Consider the following 18949-nt stretch of genomic DNA (forward strand, 5'->3'; position numbering starts at 1 on the left):
AAAGAAGGAAGTCTCATGACTCCCAGCCTGTTTTATCTTTCCCTCTGAATGGAAAATGGAAACGGAAAAATGAAGTCTTCTGAGAACTGTATTTTGTTCCTTTCTTCTGAGACCAAGAGACAGGAAATATCCATGTAACTGCAGCATTAATTTTTTAACTCCCAGTGCACTACTTGATATTATAATGTGGAATATCAATGAAAAACCATGAAAACCATGACATTTCACCCCTTATTCCACATCACCACATCATATTTAATACATACAAACAAACAATAATTAACATGCATTAAATACACATGGCACTGTTGTAGTCTCCAAGGAAATAAATAGGAGGTATTAATTTCAGAGCAACCTGCATACTAAAAACACCAAGTTGTAAAACACATCTATGAAGTTTTTACCAAAAATGCAGAGTGGAATTGAGTACTGTTGTCTCTGTTCTAAAGACCAAAACCACATGAGAGAGATCCAGAAGCACAGGACTCCTGAAGTTTTTAACTGCACCACAGGAACTGTGGGACACTCAGCTCTGAGAAACAATCTCTCCTTGCTCGGCCAGTATTACCCAGGTGCAGAACAGCACGGGATCAGGCACTGCTCCACACAAGAAGCATTTACCTCTTTAATATATGGCATTGCAATCACTCCTTCTTTCTAGAAATGACCCAAATTCATAATTATTTCTTGTCTTTTCCCAAAGCTTTGAAAGTTTCCTTGCTGCCTTCTTTTTTTTCTGGTTTGGGCTTTGACGTCAGTTAGAACATGTTTGTTAAACTGTTTGTATCCAACCATAAAGCTGGGAAGCTGTCCACCCAGACTGTTAGAAAAAGAAGAATTTCTGAAGAAGGACTTGTATACCTTTGCCTTGGTGCTCTGTGTCAACATGCAATAACTTCTAAGGATGGACTTCTGCCTTTTACTTTCAGTACAACAGTATGGACAGAGCCTCATTCAGCATACTTACTACTATGCTATTAAAAATTGCTAAATGTAGTTAGGAAAGTAGCTGGGAACAACAACAACAAAAGTAGATGGGAAAAAACAAAACAGAACAAAACAAAAAAAACCCACACCTTCAGAAATTCACTAGTTACTGAATCACATTTTAGAGGATATTCCTGTAGACTCAAAGAAATGCACATGCATAACCTCTCCATGCTGTGGGAAGGACATTTTGGAGGACTTAGGCAGAGGTCACAGAAGGATCTTTGTGTTCGTCAGCATGCAAAGCTGAAGCACAAAGTGGGTCTGGGATCTTTGGCAGGCCCTCAGGGAACCCTTGACAGCAACACAAATTTATATGCCCTGGGGCTGCTTTAATTTGCACCAAGGGGTTAGATCAGGCTCTCTGTGTGTTGTGTAGGAGATAAAAGGCTGGAGTCTCCTTGCATGCCCAGTATCAGCTTCTACTGGTCAAAAAGAATGCTTGCTAAGCAGACTGGAAGGGAGATCAGCTGGCAATTAAAAAAAAAGGAAAAAAAATCCCACAGAAACGCTGTATAAGTAAGTGACACTGAATAATTTTGTTCATTTATTCTGACGAAGAAAGCTTGCAAATATGTTAGAAGTCCAAATGCTACTGAAACTGTAATAACAGTAAAGAGTTTACACTTCTAAAAAGGATGATGGCGAGTACAGAGAACACCAGCAGTTCTTCAAGAATAAAACAGCACTTTAAGGAACACTTAAAATAAGACAAACAGATCTTACAAGAAGAGCTGCTGTGCACTGGAGCTGCTAATTGCAAAGATTTCTATTTAAATACATATTTCTTCCGGAGATGGGAAACGTGCTTCATTTCCTTTCAGCCTCCTTGACATTTTCTCATACTGTTCTTGTGTTATCTACATCATTTCAAACCACTTCAGCTGTAGGAATGACATTTACATTCAGGTATGCTTCAGATAAAACTGTCTATTACAACAGTATTTGAGTAGCTTAACATTTGTTTTAGACTTGTGGTTAATATACATTTGTTTTCCTACCCCACTGCTTTTACAGTGCTGAAAATGGTGCTTGCCTATCTACTTTTAATTCTTGGAGTCATCCAAGACAGATGCACACAATTTACATCATGTCATGCATTGTTGAATGTGTTTGGCTGGAAAGCACCAAGACCAGTTTTCTGGTTGACTTACCCTGCATGCTCTGTCTTGAAAACCAAATGGTCCTGGAGAGTGGTCAGGGAAAGCTGAGAGGCTGCTGCACAGACAAAGGCTGGAAGATCCAGAAGAAAACAAAATGACACTTCTGACATGTGGTACTGAGAAGAATATAGCAATATAGAAATGTTCTACTGACTCCAAAGCAAGGAAACAGAAAAATAAACACGTTACATAAAAACCTATGTTATTTCATTACAAAACTTATGCATACTCTCCATATCATTTTTTGCATTTGAACTTTGGCATCTGAAAGCTCTCTCTTCATATCGTTGGCTGAAATCAGAAAGATATCTGAGCAGTCTGATAACAAAGTTTGTTTGAGTACCATTGAGATCTTAGGCCAAAGTTTAATAATGTATTCCCTGTTTGTTCTTGAAGGTTGAAATCTCACAGATTTTATTAATACCCTTTCACTGTCAGGCCAAAATACCCCATGATGTTTCATTTCAGGCCATAATTAAACACTCTAGATTTTATGGAAGGAGATCCTTTCCTAAATCCTTCATAATATGAAGAGAACTTTTCACCTTTATAGATAACTCCTTCTCTGTCTTACTCCAACATCTGATTCCAAGTCTGAACTCTGGAGCAGCAAGAACCTGACATCCAAAGGCTACAGCCTTGCTGTGTGCAGCATGCACTGTAGCCTTCTGCTGACGCTGGCTGCATCCCAACGTGCTCCAAGGTAGCCCTGGCCAATCTATGCAGGGACATCAGGCATTGCTCAGATCAGTCAGTGATATTTTTTAAAACATCATTAAAAACCTTCCAAACGGTACCATGCTGATGGCACATATTCAGACAAATTTAGCTGGTACAATTACACTTGCACCTTCTCTTCTATTTAACTCCTGCTACAAAGTGACTAACGCAGAATGGAAACATCTCAGCCATACAGACTTCCAACCCGTAGAATGATCTGGCATCTCAGGTTATGCCTTACGACACATGCTTTTTTAATGCGCATGATCTTGTGGTCAAGTTGCAAGATCAGAAAGTTATGCTAGAAAGAAAAGAAAAAGATCCTATGTGCCAGAAGGACACGATCCACATATACACCACATATACAGTGTTGAAGTCAGTTTTGCTGACCAAGTTCCTGAAGATTGGCACCATGCCTCCACAAGGACTCTGAAAAATGTCCGCTTTCTTTTGTAATCTGGCCTGTGAAGAATCAGATGCAAATGTGAAGCAAAGAACCATTCACCACCAGAAGTCAATATATTTTAAAATGGTTCTTGAAAGAATTATGATTCCCTAGGTTTATACTGGAATATTATTTCCCATAGGGTTTCATTATAAAAGAAAAAAAATATCAGCTTAGGATCTTGTAAAGCCACGTGTTTGCCAACTCTAACAATTTTCCTCTGCACTCTTCCAGAGGTACAACTGAGTGAAAATGTTATTTCAATTGCTGCAGCCTGAAGATGTATCTGTTCCCCACTTGGTAAATGGATCCTCTCGCTCTCTCTGTAATGTGCCTGGGTGGATATTTGAACAAGTGAGATCCTAAATAATAGACACCTAGAGGAGCATCTTGGATAATAAACATTATATCGAATTATGAGGTCAGAAGTATCAAATCTAGAGACAGCCTCCAGGTACAGCGCTACACTGGAGTTTCCTCAATTACTTTTTCCAGTAATTTACATTCAATCAATATGAAGAAAAATAATAGTACAAGTGCTCTCAGTGGCATTGGGTCACATAGTAATTTGCAGACAAAAGCAAAAGTATATTGATATCATGATGAGTGCTTCTAAACAGGACCTGCATAACTAACTGCTGAGAGGCAAAATCTCAATGGAGGCACAGCCATAACGCTGTAATTAATACTGAAGCAAAATTACAATACATCCACAGTCTTTTATTGGAACATTCAATTTCTGCCTTCTATGACTTCAGAGGGAAAAAAAAAGTCTCTCTAGAATGAGGGAGTAGGATGGGAGCTAATTCTTCTTGTTTTGTCCCTTCTTCATTTTCTTTTCCCCTTTTTTTGTGCTTTTTTTTTTTTTTTCCCTACTCCCTAACTAAAAATGACAGTACTCCCAGTAGTGGACTAAGTTAAATCTCACCCTGTGGGCATCAGCAAAGAGGAAAAGGAGACTGAAAATCAAAGGACAAATGATTTTAGAGTACACCTGTACTTCTGCAGCTGTGATTGTCTCATTAAATGGCAGATTTATTTGCTTCCTTGTTTGCTTTTTAACGTCAAAACAGCCTGAGAGCTTTGAATTGCATCTTTACAATTCCAAAGCTGTTGTAATTTTGAAAATAGGCACAAGTAATATTTTTAAAAATATCCTATATAGGTGTTTTGTCAGGATCCATGATAGTTGAAGTGCATAAATTAGTGAAAGGGACATTTTACTGTCATTATCAGAGACATGGGACCTTGCCTTTCTTGCTTCCATCAGACCTTAGCCAATTTTTTTTTTTTCTGTGGGCATCTGTTTTCAATCATTCCCACAGGTTTTTAATCAGCAGAACACTCACCATTAAAGCAGTGTATGGAAACTGCAGTGTGTGCTCTTTTTGCACAATGATCTGGCCTCATTTCCAGCTCCTTCCCAAAGAGGTTTCTGAATAGATCTTCCTTTCCTCAGTAACTCTGTTTGCAATCACACCCATGGTATCAGTCCTGAAAAACTGTTAGGAGGCACCAATTAAGACCCTAATATCAGACATTTTTAATAAACTTTTTCTTTTTTCCTTATGGTTTTGCATTCTAGTTGTTAAGATTTTTGCTTCCCATTTTTGTTACTTTCTGTTTCTGTCTAAATTATTGATTCACCTCTGCCTTGTCCTGGGTGGCTGAAACTGACCTTGGGGTAGCAGCTGCCTTGGGCAGTGACCTGGCTCTGAGAAATGGAATTGGATTAAAAACTGGGGAAGCGTTTTATTAAAAATTCATCCCTTCCACTGCCCTTCTACCCCCTCCATCTCTCTCTTCTTCCCTCCCCCCCCCTTGCCTCCCTCCCTTCTTCCTCAGCGCCTGCCTACTTCACCTCCTTTTTGTCTCCTTCCATTTCTCTTCCATTCTTCCTTTCTTCTCTTTCTCTCCTTCTCCCTTCCTTCCTTCCTTCCTTCCTCCCTTCCTCCCTTTCTTCCTCCCTTTCTCTTCTCCCACTCCTTCTTTCCTGTTGTTCTTCTACCTTTCTCTACTGCTGCCTTTTTTTGTTTATCTCTTTTCTACAGATCTTGCTTTTATTTTATTTTTCAAGACAATCTCTGTGTAAATGCTGACACTGGCTTGCTTTTTTTATATGATTGCATCATAATAGAAATGACATTATTTATACCTTACAAGAATATATATGCTATAATATACATAACATCTATATGTGTATGAATACACACGTGTGTTACATGTGTCCTTCAGAGAGGAAGGAAAGCCAAATGCGCTGCTCTTGGTTAATGCTAGGGAATGTGTCCCACATCAGTGCAGACGTCTGCAGCCTCCTGTCCCTGGGGAAGCAGCACTGAAGGGCACTTACATCAGAGGCTGCCACTATTGGCCCCAAGCCTTTCTCCCACACCAGCCCTGCTAGCATGGGGCTCAGGGCACTGCCATCCGTGTGCCCCCTTGCATCCTTCAGGAACACGGACCAATGTGGGAAATCCTGACTCTGCTTCCCCTGAGTCAGGCTGGAGGTGAAGATGGCATGTGTCTGCTTGCATCCCTCCTGGCTGTTTCAATCAGAGGATGCTGTCACAGCCCTGGGCTGCAAAAGCCAGTGTCTAACCTCAGCAATCCCTCTTTAATTAGATTTTTTTTTTTCCCTCTGCAATTCTTTTTTAATGTGCAGTCCCCAGATTCCTTCACAGCTAGACATCCCTTTCATTTCTTCTGGAAAGCAATATATATAGTGCAAGGCTATAAATAAGACTCGCAATGTCATGGTAACCATGGCAACACATGGGCTTCAAACATTGATGCATGTGAGATTTATAAAAGCCTGTCCTCGAGTTTACAGTCAGATGATCTGTCCTTTTTAAAATTATACTTCTTGAAATTCGGCTTTCTCACCTGGCACACAAATTGTTTCATTTTTTTATATATATACTGAAGCAAGGAACTGGAGATTTTTTGTTGTTATTGTTTAGAATAAATAGGTGTGGAAAAGAATGCCTGAAAATTTACACCTTCTTTGGATACTGATTGCAGTGATTTTTGCAAAACTTCTTCCTTTTAGATGAAGGGAGCAGACATTCTCGTTCACCATCAATCATTACTGTTATGCTTCATCTCTCATTCTGAGGGATAACCTAATTCATTGCAAGGATTAAACTGATGCATTCTGTTTTTTTATGCTGAATATCAAAGATTCAGTTTCTTAAAAAATGAACACAGCAGCTGAAATTCAAAGACATCTCTGTGATCTATTCACAGTTACGCTGCAAAAGGGAGCTGCTTAGCTCCCCGGGAGAAGTCGTAGCTCATGCCACATGATGCAGAGGAGGCAGCTGGGTCCCTTTGCAATCCTGCAGCAACACAAAGCATCAATGCCCACATGGTTTGTCTCTGTTGGTAGCATCCAGGCACTGAGTTATGGAGGATAAGCAAGGGACTGCTGCTCCTGATGTGACATGCAACAGACAGATAGTGCTGCTGTGATAAGCCAAATAGCTCTGTGGAAACACTGGCACCAAAGCAATTCATGCACTGTTGTACTGTGACGTGCCTGAGAGCAGCTCTGGGGAATGGGCCAGCACAGCTTGATTAGTGGGGACAGTGGTAATTACAGCAGGAGACCTGAACCTCTTTGAGGCAGGTTTAAATGTTCATACATAAATAAAATGATTGGTGAAGGTCACTGAGCTTTGACAAATCACCTGAGAAAACCCAAAGGTCCTTGCACATAGGATTCTCATCTGAGAGCATGATGGCTGCTATGCTCCACAGAGTGCTGGTTAGCTTGTCCAGAGCAGAGAAAGACACAAAACCGGAGGAAAACAATAAGCTTTCATTGCCTCCTGAATCATTCAGCTTAAAGGGTTTAGGGTCAAGCTCTGCCAAATGCAGTCTTTGGGGTTATGGTTCTGTAATGCATGAGGCATGCCTGCTGCCCCTAGCAAAGCCATTGCCTTTGCCTTCCTGCAGGACATAGGCTCAGCAGTGCCCACCTCAGGCACCTGTGCTCCATCTGCCAGCAACAAAGGCTCTTCAGCTGACAAGTGCCATGAGTGAGATTCACAGCACAAAGCGAGATGCCTGCTTTATCAACATGGTGACCCATGGTGATAGTCATAGATTTTCAATGAGAGTGCATTGGGGTGTTAAAGTGGCTGTGCTCCCCTTTGTAGGCAAGGGCACAGAAAGGTGACGAGGACACGGCAGATCAATAGAATTTTAAGGCTGCACTGTGCAGATGGAGCCCTGATCTCGCAAGCAGCCACAGGGTAGCATTACATGCATCCACTTTCCCATCCACTCCACTGGGATTTCTGATACAAGGAAGGGTCTTTGTCTGCAGTATCACTCCCTGTTTGCTGGTCAAGCATTTAGAGCTTCTTGATGGGTTTAAACATCAAGAGAAATGTATTACAATTATCTTATTTGACAGCTGTCAAACCTGTTGCTAGCACTGAATTGCCATGCTTTTTCATGTTTGTTTTTTAACTTCTGCAACCAATAACACATCCCCAAAATAGTGAAATTTGCTATCTATGGGAAAATGATAGTATGCTTGAAAATGCTTGAATCTTACAGCATTAATTTTGCTAGAATAACCTTTTTTATAGAGAGTAGTTATCCCATGACTTTTTCTGAAGCCATCTTCCAGATAAAAGCTGAGAGCTGTTTTGTGCTGCAATCAGCCTCTGGACAAAGATGAACACAATCATTTCCAAACTACTTCAAACAGTCACTTTCCTTATTCTAAGCTCCTTCCTTTTGCTTGAGCAACACAGCTGTTTTCTTGCTTGCTTCAAATTGACCAAGGGTCAACTCAGAACAGAACAAGGTTCTATCAAAGATAATAGAAGACATTAATTTACATCAGCTGAGGTTAAAGAAATTGCAGATAGCAGGGGAAAGATAATAAAGCAGTTGTGGAGCATCTTTTCTCTCTCTTTTCACTCTTTTCACTCTCATGATTTGTATGGTTCCAGTCAGGCATTATAATTATTCATGACATCTATTTTTCCTTCCCACAGACTCAGACTAGAAACCTAGGTTTATCCACAGTTTCCCCAGTTCTTGCTTCATTGTGCAACTGGCCATAAACTATTTAAAAAGCTGACTAGTATCCTGTCAGTCTGAAATGGCTTCTCTATTAACGTACTTTGCAATAGTTTTACAAGAGCAGATCACTAGAGGTAAGCAGCTTGCAAAGGTTGTCTTTTAAAGCAAATTTCATCTTTTATATTTCAGTGTAAACACCTGGCAAAAAGTATTCATTTCTATGATTTGTTAACCAGAGCTTGCTCTACGGCTTGGTAACCAGTTTTTCACTAATTTCTAGGGAATTCCAGGCCAATTTCATTGTCCAAATACAAAAGAAGCAAAACACTCCCTGTAATGTTAATAAGCTGCTTGTATAGATCTGTCAGAGCATGGTATTGTTAAGGGGCAAGAGACCTGATCTGATAGATTTGGGACACGTCCTATTAAATTTGTTCCACCCAACCCCTGCCCCTCATCATCTTAATCCTAGCTATTAGTTTGCTAAGTCTGATCTTCAGTGCAGTAAGAAATTTCTGACCGGGCTCAATTTTGTCAGGTGATTCACACACAACCTCTTTCCCCTTCTTTACTTTCTGCTTCATCTTTTGGGGAGATTCATAGGTGCTGGAGCGCTTCTTTATTGATGATAACAATTATCTTCATAATAAACTGACTTAATCTAGGAAGACAGATGGAAGGGAAAGTGATAAGGGAAATAAAAAAGGGCACACAGATGAATAGTTTGGAAGAAGGGAGAAAGCAGATGGTGGAAGCAATTCATTAGTTTAGAGTAAATGTATTGATCCTCTCCTTCCCTCTCAGCCTGTGGTTTACTTTTTCTGCCCATGTTTGTAGTATTTCTACCCTGGCATTTTACTTCCAGATTTGCAGCCTTACAGCGCAGTCCCTGGAAGCATGCTTTACCTATGGCAAAACAAAGCTACTGCCAAAGGAACTTTCCAGCTGTACAATGGTATAGAAATACATTTGGGTGGAAATCCAGATATTAGAAGGCATTGCCTGCTGTGTTTAACCATACTGAGACTGTTAATTGGAAAGTATGAACATATGTCTCCTTATTTTATTTCTTTTTTTTTTGCCCTGGGAGGTTGTTGAGCCGTGAGGATGCAAAAGTTTTCCTTTCCAACTGTCTAGTCTCTGTAATGCTCCAGTTGACTGAACTGTGTTTGAAAGAGCTCAAACAACACTCGTGTGAGCGCACTGTCTCTTGAAGAGTAATTCTGTTCTTTCTCTCCCATGTCAAGGGCAGTGTGAAACTGGCAGCACTTGTCTCAGCAGCCGGATGAATCTGGACAGTGTCCAGCAGGTCTCACACATAACCCTTGGCAGAAGGAACGTCTGCTTGGCAGAAGGGACACTGCAGGGTGATCACCTGGGTGGGGCAAGCAGAATGTGGCACAGAAAGGATTTGAAGTACTCTCTGACACCAACAATCTGCTGAATGGAGTTTTCTCCCTTTGTGATCTCTTGCAGCCACCATGCAGCCCCAAGAAATCTGGGCAATACTGAGAACACAGAGCAGTCAAGGCCTAGATGCAGGCACTGAGGCAAGCCTCAGGGCTCCTGCTGAGCCCAGCAGATGTTGGGGGCAGCAGGGTGGCCAGCAGGCTCCATCTGAGAGCAGAGACCTGCAGTGGGCACACGGCCTTCATATAGCAGCCCCTGTGGTCTGCAGACACCAGAACACATCTCATGGCAACACAACATGCATTCTCCAAAACAGGCCTGTCCTTTCAGATGCCCAACAGCTGTTGGACAAGAGGAGCAGTGCCAAAACACAGGGAGAGAAATGATCCCAAACCAAACGCAGGGCTGGATTGAGATACGCCGAAGTAAATACTAAGGCGGTAATTAAGTTAATTCCACTGTGGATCAGGCCCACAAATGGATTCTAAATCTTAGTGTGCTGATTTTGTGTGTTGCTAATTTGACTAATTAATTTGAGTAATTCTGCATGCCGTAGAACTGTTAATATTGGGGAAGTGAATGTTTAATTTAAAAGCTAATTAAAGAATATCGGGCTGTGGTCAAAGAGTGCAGCAGCATGACACGAGTATTTGCTGATACCTGAGGTTTCATCATTTTCCATGGATGAAGGCAGGGTTGGCAACCTAAGGAAATAATGCTGCGCGCAAGCAAGGAACAATAGAAATGAAAACAATGTGATTGACATCACAAACGCTGATTGCTTTTCTTAAGCAGTTGGTGAATTCCTCTCCAACAGCAAGTCATTAGAGTATTAAGCTTCCATCTTGTTTACAAGATTTCAGAATTTGTGGCTCAAAATGTTGAGAGTGCTTAAAAATAAGTGCTGACATCCAGCTAAATACCTTTAAATTGGCCATAAAGGGTTACTCTGTGAGTGTACTAATTATATTAAGATTGGATTGCTTTTTCAAAGACTTTGATTGGAAGTACTTAAGGAAATTTCATTTTGAGCTTTCATTAGAAGGCAGATTTAAAGATACTTTGTACATGTATGCTCTTGTATACATTTCTTTCTCTGTAACATGCTGAACGCGTGCACTCCTGTAATTAGCTATAGCAATAAATTGTATGTGTTACATTGCTTCTCCAGCTCTTAGTATCCATTAAACCAATTATCAGGAGAAGTAGGAAGAATGCTTACCCTGCAGTTTGCAGAATTTATGCTTTCAGGAAGTACGTGTAGGAAAGTGTGTGTTTTAACATTCACCACCCATATGCATATGTAGTTTAATGAGATAAGGAGAGGAACATGCAGACTTCCCTTACCTGGAATTGCACTACCATTCATTTGTCATTGTAAATGAAGAAGCTGTGCCCAAACCAAAGGCAGATTTCTATGAATATCATTTTATCATTATTAACTTGATGACTATAATAGTCTGAGTTTTTAAAAGCTTGGTATTGAAAGAGTCCATTCTCATTAAGAGAATTGAATTGAAATTGATGTTATAGGTGGAGATCAGGACATTATTTCTCTCTCTCCTTCTGAGCGTTAACTGCATGGTTTGCCTCCTCACGGCAACTGTCAAACCCTGTACTGACACTTAAGTTAAAAAATTAAGGCTGTTGTGGAAAGGGGGCAAACTGCTTTTTTCTGCAATGTGCTGTGTGGTTAGGGAATGACTCTTGATTATTAACAAAATTCAGGGGTCACTACATTTCTGTTTTCAAGTCAGTACATATATGGGTATTCTTCAGCTGAAGCACAGGAGGTGTAATTCCAAGAAGGTATTTCTCCATTTCATTTTGGTGTGGTAAGTTTTCTAATCTCCTTTGTTGCATATCCTTAGCTGCATTTTGTGACCTGTCCTGTTCGCTGAAGTTAACTGAAGTCCTGCAACTGAAGTCAAAGAATGATGCAGCAAGCCATGTTCTTCCTCATCTGTCACCCCCAAGAGATGGACAGACAAGGTGTCCCAGATTTATGGGAAAGCTTAACTGCTTTATTGCAGTGTGACTAATATCCATGTGGCCTGTCACTACTATGCTGTTCACAGAGGATAAACTATTTGCTCAGTGGCTGAGAAAATATGCAAGCCTAGGTGTCCCAAGCTTCAGGCTGCCTCCCAAAAAACAAGAGTGCATAGTAGCTGATGGATACTCTTCCTGGACTTCTGTTGTACTGGAAACCCAGGGAAGTATAACTCCTGGTTACAAAACATATGGTAAAATGTAGCCACGAACTGAAAAAATGAAAATAACAGGAAGAGAATGTTGGAAGACGAGGACAAAAATTAGAATTGGACATATGATGTTCAGGCCACTTACTGTACCAGAGAGTTTGAAATGCCCTTATTTCTAAATCAGGTTTAAAAATCCATTTTGAATTTTTCTATTACTTAGTTTGACTTTGTTTGGTGGGATTTTTGTTTGTTTATTTTGGTTTTGATTTTATTCTAGTTGGTTTAGGTTTTGCTGCTGTTTTTAACTGATTACAAAAAAGAAAAAGGATTAAAAAAATCAGTTTGAATATACATACATACATATATATATATATATATTACAAATTCATTAGCCATCTGAAGCAGAAAGCCTTTTTCAACAGGAACATAAAACCAAAACATGTTAGGAACTGTAAAACCTCTTTCAGTCATTGAGGAAAAGAGAGGTACATCAAAGACATTCTTCTTGTCAAGTTCTGCTTTTTGAGAAATTGCACTTTCCTGATTAAAAAAAAATAAATTTTGTTCAAGAATTGTCAACCAGCAATACAAAGCAGTGGTTTCTGTAGGTCACTAAGGACATAACTGTATGCCTCCACAGCACTTGGTAGGTGTCTCTACTGTTCTCAGGATCACATAATCAGAGAATTATAGAATGGCCAGGGTTGGAAGGGACCTCAAGGATCATGAATCTCCAACCCCCCTGCCACATGCAGGGCCACCAACCTCCACATCTACTGCTAGACCAGGCTGCCCAGGGCCCCATCCAATCTGGCCTTGAACACCTCCAGGGATGAGGCATCCACAATTAATCTGGGCAGCCCCTCATCACTCTTGACACTTGATAAGAACTGCCCCCTGATATTCAATCTAAATCTTCCTTCCCTCAACTTAAAACCATTTTGCCTTATCCTGCTATTATCTACCCTTGTAAGGAGTTGACTCCCCTCCTGTTTTTAGACTCCCCTCTGGTACTTGAAGGCTGCAATCGGAAGGCTGCAATGAGGTCACCCCACAGCTTTCTCTTGTCCAGGATGAACGAGTCCAGCTCCCTCAACTTGTCTTCATAGTGGAGGTGCTCCAGTCCCCTGATCGTCTTCGTGGCCCTCCTACGGACCCTCTCCAAGAACTCCCTGTATTTCTTCTACTGGGGCCCCAGACCTGGATACAGTACTCCACATGGGGCCTCATGAGGGCAGAGTGGAGAGGGACAATAACTTCCCTCTTCCTGCTGGCCAGTCCTCTCCTGGGGATCTCCCATTTTCACTTCTAGCTGCCTTCCCACAGCACAGGATGGGTCCATTCATCACTCTGCCATGCATATATACTGCTGCTGTAGTAACATTTTCTTCTCACAAGCCATTTCCAGTATTCAAGGGAGGCTTCAGTCACCATCCCATATCTCTCAAAGCCAGAGCTGGTATTTGTAAATCACACATATGATTCAAAGCTCAAAGCTGTAGTCTAACATGGTTGGTAAGAGAATGGTGAGTTTCTGCTTTGTGTTGCACTGCTGGATGCAGACATCTAAAGCAGGGTCCTGTTCACTCAAACCTGAATTCCTGTGCTGATGGAGATATTGTATTAAATGTTTTGGAGGAACAGAAAGATCATGTCCAGGACCCATCAAATAGCATTTAGTTGTTACAGAAATCCAGTAAGATGAGGTATTTACAGGACTCTCTCTGTTACACTCATCCCGAAGAAAACAAATCTATGACATGATAACTGTGATAAAATGCCTTCTTGAAAGATAATTTCTATGTACTGAGCTTGTTTTTACATAGCAGAGAAATGTATTAAAAGAATCAATTTCTGTAAGTTTACACAAAAGAAAAGAACAACAAAAAAAGAGAGAACATTTTAAAAGGGAAATGTCTAATAACTCAATTAGAACTTGATGCAGAACAGGAAAGATATGGGTGCTCCCAGGAAAGTTCACAAACTGGAAAAATTCTTTCCAATTCCACCTACAGCAACACAGATCAAAACAAACAGGCAGTGAGTTCTGTTTGGAGCCTTTAGGTGATGTTTTAATGCTAAAATAAAACACAAGCTGTTTTCAATTGTAGAAATTCTTTGATTTTCCCAAGAACAAGTGTACCTCAATAACAACAACAGAAGATGGGTCATTTGTTATTGCTACTGTGTATATAGAATAAGTTATTTTAAATAATAACTTTGGGAAGGTTCACTTTTACTTTGCAGTTTTCGAAATCCTTGAAAAGCAGTGCTTCAGAAGAACTGAGGATGTAAATCTTTATGTGACCTGTCTGTGCAAAAGAGGCAAACAACACAGAATAACAGCAATTAATCAAAAATGCTGTCACAGTACAATGTAAAGATGTTCAGATATTCCTCCCGAGGTTGAAATAATTATTTAAGAACTTTGGTGCCAAATAAGACATTAAAACACAATTTATTCTATTAATAGTACTGAAAACTGGGCAGGAGAATGGCCCAGAGAGCCTTAGCAGTCTCCCTTTCTTTTCACATTAGGACTAATGGAAGGCATTTTTCCTGTCACAAACAGCTGATGCCAAGTTTTTGTGCCTTCACACCTTGGCAGGAAACAGTAGCTGTACTTCAACGCGCTGTGATTTTTTTCATAAATCATAGTAGAGAGGACTGTTGATAATGATTCTTGATCCACGCTATTCAAGAATAGCAGCCTTGATGCAGAGATCTTGGGATGCTTCAATGCTGTCTATAGACCAACACCAAAAATCACCATTCAGATACCCTGGTAACATGGGTAGCCTGATTCTTATTTAGAAGAGAACTTGTCATTAAATCTTTCTTAAATTTTCACAAAACTCTTTATTTGCCAGTACTTGTAAAAGCTTACATGTGCTGGTATTTCTGCAGCTCACAGGTCATCCTTCTAGGCATAAGGAAGAACATAACAAAAATAGAAGCGTAACAGGTCATGTTTCTGCACTTTAACCTAACAGGATAATTCAAGATGCTGTGAATGGCTGCAGAGCTCTTCCATCTTCACTAAACTGAATTCTAACTATGTGAGATTTGAGGACATGGGAGCCTCTGGTCTGGAGCTTATTTCTTTTTACAGCATGCTTTTCACACTCTTGCTGCTACAAAGTGTAAAATTCAAGTTTGAGGGCATTTTGGATATGCCTAAGTACATCATAGGAAGATTTTTATTTGCTTCTTTTTGGCTTAGAAACTCCATTGATGTTCAGGAAATAAAATACATAGAAAATTTGCAGGTAATATATGGGCGACTTCTTGAAAGCAAATGTATAATAACATGAATTGCAAAGCAACTTCTGCTTGAAAAATCTTATAATTTCTTCTGGAGGACAGCACAGAAAATCTTTTGGAGATTCTCTTTTATTTTGTTTTTACTTTAGAAACAATGAGGCAAGTGTATTCAATAAAGAAAAAAACATTTGATTATTGTGAGTCACTGACTTCTATCTATCTATTAAATATGTCTATTTACGAGATACTTTGTCTGTGCTTATCAGCCACTTTTCAGGTTCCCATTTGTAGCACAACCCCTGACACTTCTTAACAGCTTTTACTGCATCTTTATCAACTTCTTCCATGTATACATAAGCACATTACTGGACAAATAGAGATATATATATAATATACATATATATTTTTCTGGAGTAATTCAGCTTTTGCTTTGCTAGGAAAATGTGACCATGATTTCAAAAATAAAATATGGCAATATCTCAGTTTTTTTCTATTAAATGGTAAAATCCTTGTTACAAAGACCACTCACTCAGTTTGTGAAGGATCCATTGCAGTGGGGCTTCATTTACTGTACAGTCTGTCACACAGAAGATACATGACAATGTACAGTCAAAGAAGATGTAATTAATAATCCTTATAGAATGGGATTTTTTTTTGTTTTTTTTTGTTTCAGTATTTTTTTTAATTTGTTTTATTTATTTTTATATTTATTATTATATATATATAATATATATATATAATATATATATTATATATATAATATATATATATTATATATTTATATATATATTTGTTTTATTTATTTTTTTATTTGTTTTTTATTTTATTTTTATTGTTTTTTTTGTTTCAGTATTGCTGAATATCATTATGAAGTCTTTATCATTATCTATATCATTATGAATATCATATCTATATCATTATCTATATCATTATCTATATCATTATGAAGATTTTGTCAGCTGATGGAGACCAGTTTTCTATTTCAATAGGTCTGATATTGTTCTGCCCTTCCTAATGCAGACGATCTGGTTCTTGACCTACAAGAGCATAGTGGCTTTACATAGAATCACAGTATCTATTCTGTATTTGTTCCAAACTGCCTTGAAAGTCCCTGAGGCTTCAGCACATGCGCAAAATAACTGGTCATGTGCCTTGGTAAAAATTCTCCGACATGTCTGTGCTGTTATCTGGGACAACTGGCCAAGAGTCAGAAATAAAACTGCATGTAGCATAAGGGGCTCTGGGACTCTCAGGAGTGAAAAAACAAGCGCCAACATAACCAACAACTCAACAAACTCTGTGGCTGTTCTAGTAAAAGAATGAAAGACAGAGTTTAGATTGCAGTTATTGCAGCATGAATATACATTTATATATCTAAGCCATTTTCTATTGCATGAGTCATATTACAATAAAAACACAAATCTTTAGTGACAAGGCTCCAGATGGGTTGTGGCAGCAGTAAGTAGGATTGGCAGCAGAAAGCTTGTGCAGAAGTTTTCTTGATCTCTCCCCTAGAGTAATATTAGATCCTGTACTGCCAAAGACAAACAGAAAGACATTGAAGGGACCAGGAGTGCAGGTAGTGTTCTTCTAAGAGTCCTAGGCAGCAAACTGGCTGAACTTATCAGCACATCTTTAAACTACATTTGACAGAGGAAGAGAATGGACTTCTGAGTAACGCAAAAGAGCCAAGGAACATTCAGCTTTGTTCTAAGGAAATGTGAGAGGGCTCCTCATAGAAGGCAACGTGGATGATAGCACAGCTGAAGTGCCTTTCTGCCAGCGCACCCAGCTTGGCAAATTATCAGGAGGAGCTGGAAGTTATGGCACAATTAGAAAACTATGTCCTTATTGCCATCATGGAAGTGTGCAGGAATCACAAAACTGGAGCTTGACAATCTAGGATTAAATGGTTTTTAGAAGAGATAAGCAGGGAACAAGGTGTGGAGGATTTGCCCTCTATGTTAAGAAATTGACAGATTGTGAAAAGTTGCTTCTGAGAAAAAGCGACAAAAAAAGTTGAGAGATTGTGGATAAAAATTTGGGACTGCATCAAAAAAGGACATTTGGTAGTCAGGATCTACTACAGGCCATCTGATCAAGGAGAGCCTGTTTATGAGGCCTTCTTTCTTCAGCTACAAGAAGCATTGTGCTTGCAGGCTCTTAACCTGATGGGGGATTTCAGCCATGAGGGTATCTGCTAGGAAAACAATATGACAGGTTGCAAAGCAATTCCAGAGACTCCTGGGGTGTTGAAGATATCTGGTCCAGGCATTAGACAAACTGACAAGGAGGTCATTAAAGAGGTTAAGACTGGAAGCATTACGGGCTGTAGCATCCGTGCCCTAATTGAGTTTGTGATCTCAAGGAACTGGCTAAGAGTAAAGTCAGGACCTTGAACTTCAGAAGAGCAAACTTTCAGCTGTTTAAGGTATTGCTGGTTGAGGGAAGCTATCCCTGAGGACAAAGGAACAGAGCAGAACTGGCACCTCTTCAGGACACTATTTTGAGAGCATGAGTACTCTCCCTAGTATAATAAATCTAGCAAAGAAGGCAGGAAACTGGAATAGCTGAGCAAGGACCTGCTGGTCAATTTGAGAGTGAAAATAATACACAATCAGTGAAAGCAGAGATGTCTGGCCTGAGAATACAGGGATGCCATGCCTCCTCTGATAAATGAGAAAAGAGAACTGACAACAGACATGGAGAAGGCTGAGATACCCAGCAAGTTCTTTGTCATTTGCAGTCAGGCTTCCCACATCTCTTAAGTTGCTGAACTTCTAGGTAGGAGTGAAAGATGGGACAAAATCCCCTCCCTCTATAAGCAAAGAGCAAGTTTGAGACCACCTTATGAGATTGAATGCATACAAGTCTATGGAGTTAGATGACACAGAAGGACATACAAAGGTCCTAAAGGAACTAGCTAATGTAGTTGCCAAGTCACTGTGCATCATATTTGAAAAATCATGTCTGTCAGGTAAAGTCACATCACCACTATTTTTAAGAAAGAGAGAAAGGCAGATCCAGGAAACTACAGGCCATTGAGCCTCACCTTTATGCCTGGGAAGATCATTGAGCAGATCTTCCTGGAAGCTATGTTAAGACACATGCAAGATGAGGAGGTGATCTGAGATAGCCAGCATGGCTTCATGCCATTGATCATGCCTGACCAATTGAGTGACTGTGATGTAGTGGCAGAAACAATGGAAAAAGGAAGAGCAACTGATGTCATTTAACTAGACTTCTCCAATGTCTTTAACGTGATCCCACATCACATCCTACCTCTAAATTGAAAAGAGATGGATGTGAAGGTTGATCTGTTTGGTGGATAAGAAAAAGGCTGGATGGTCACAGCCAAAATGTTACGGTCAATGGCGCTATGCCCAGGTTGAGGTTGGTGATGAGTAGTGTCCCTCAGGGGTCCATCCTGGGATCAGTGGTCTTTAACATCTTTATTAAAACCTACATAATGCGATTGAGTGCACCTTCAGCAAGTTTGCAGATGACACTAAGCTGAGCAGTGCAGAAAGAAGGGATGCCATCCAAAAGGACATGAACAAGCTTGGGAAGTGGGCTCACATGAACTGAATGAAATGCAACAAGTCTATATGCAAAGAGTTGCATTTGGAATAAGACAATCCCAGATACCTGTACAGATTGGGAAAAAAACTCACAGGCTGCAGCCCTGTGGAGATGGGTGAGAAGATTCTTTTGGA

This window comes from Tetrao urogallus (genome assembly GCF_951394365.1).
Source record: "Tetrao urogallus genome assembly, chromosome: Z".
Classification (NCBI taxonomy): domain Eukaryota; kingdom Metazoa; phylum Chordata; class Aves; order Galliformes; family Phasianidae; genus Tetrao; species Tetrao urogallus.